The sequence below is a fragment of the Limulus polyphemus genome, unplaced genomic scaffold (assembly GCF_000517525.1).
Source record: "Limulus polyphemus unplaced genomic scaffold, Limulus_polyphemus-2.1.2 Scaffold32, whole genome shotgun sequence".
NCBI lineage: Eukaryota > Metazoa > Arthropoda > Merostomata > Xiphosura > Limulidae > Limulus > Limulus polyphemus.
The window spans coordinates 1,628,272-1,629,654 of record NW_013665642.1 but is presented as its reverse complement, the minus strand read 5'-3'; positions in this window follow the sequence as shown (position 1 = coordinate 1,629,654).

Sequence of the window (1,383 nt, the reverse complement as noted above, 5' to 3'; positions counted from 1 at the left end):
CTGTTAAGAGAGAGGTTGAACTAATTAGATGTCATCAAGCTGAAGTCAAAGTGACTGAAAGAGTTGATGATGACGAAGTGGAACCAGGTATAGATATTAAATCAGGGCAGGAGAAAGACCAAGATTTGAAGCCAATAATTGATTTTCTAAAAGCAAGTGTTGTGCGCCCTGCTTGGGAGAAGGTGTCTAGTCTAAGCCCTGTGACAAAGCACTATTGGGTGCAATGGGACCAGTTAAAGCTTGCAGATGGTGTTCTTGTACGGAGATGGGAAACTACTGATGGGAAAGTGACGACTTGGCAAACAGTTATACCGAGGAAGTTACGGGAAGTTGTGCTGCGTCAATCCTATGATAATTTAACAGGAGGACATCTCGGAATTAGGAAGACATTGAGTCATCTACGACAAAGATTTTACTGGATAGGTATGAGGCGAGATGTGGAAGAATGGTGCAGGACGTGCAGTACATGTAGTGCTAAAAGGGGACCCAAGCATAAGGGACGCCCACCTTATGAAGAGTTGCCTGTGAATATGTTAGAGTTTGTGGAAGTGGTATCGAAAAGGATGGACGATATTCACCATCAAGTGCGTTCAAACTTGAAAACGTCTGCTGATTCGATGAAGTTAACTTATGATAAGAGATCTACTGAAGTCAGCTTTGTACCAGGAGACAAGGTATGGTTGTATAATCCCAGGAAGACCAAAGGGAAGTCTCCTAATTTGTCTTCTCCATGGGAAGACCCATATGACATAGTGGATCGTCTCTCAAACGTGACTTTCCGGGTAAAATGTGGTCGGCGAGGTAAACCAAAAGTGGTGCATGCCAACAGGCTTTGGCGTTATCACGGTCCAGGACATTTCAGTTGGGACGAAGTGGACAACAGAACAAATGATGCTGCTGAAGCCGTGCCACCTGAAGAAGCCACCGTCGAAGAAGAAACTCTACTCAGTTTTGAGAAGGGAAACGGTGAAGCTCTTGATGAAGTTACTACCACTGATGTGACTGTTGTCGACGATAGGACATTTCCTGATGAAGCAGATGATCCCCACATGAAGCAGAAGCCAACGAGACGGAGACCAGTACAGAAGAAGATACGTCCCGTAAAATTAAGAGACTTTGTTGAATTGTAATTTTGTGTTTGTAATTCTGTACATTTAATTAAGTTATTGTTAATTGTTATTGGTTTATTGTAAGTGGCTATTGTTCGGGACGAACAATACTAAGGATGGGCAGTGTTGCGTCAGCGAGATCACGTGACTAGTATCACGCCACCCGTTTTCTAGAACTATCCTGTTCCTTCGGGAGTGCTCTAGCATTTGCAAGATTGGGGGTGGTCTGGTATATATAAGATGGTCACGGCGTGACATGACAGTGTGTGTAGGT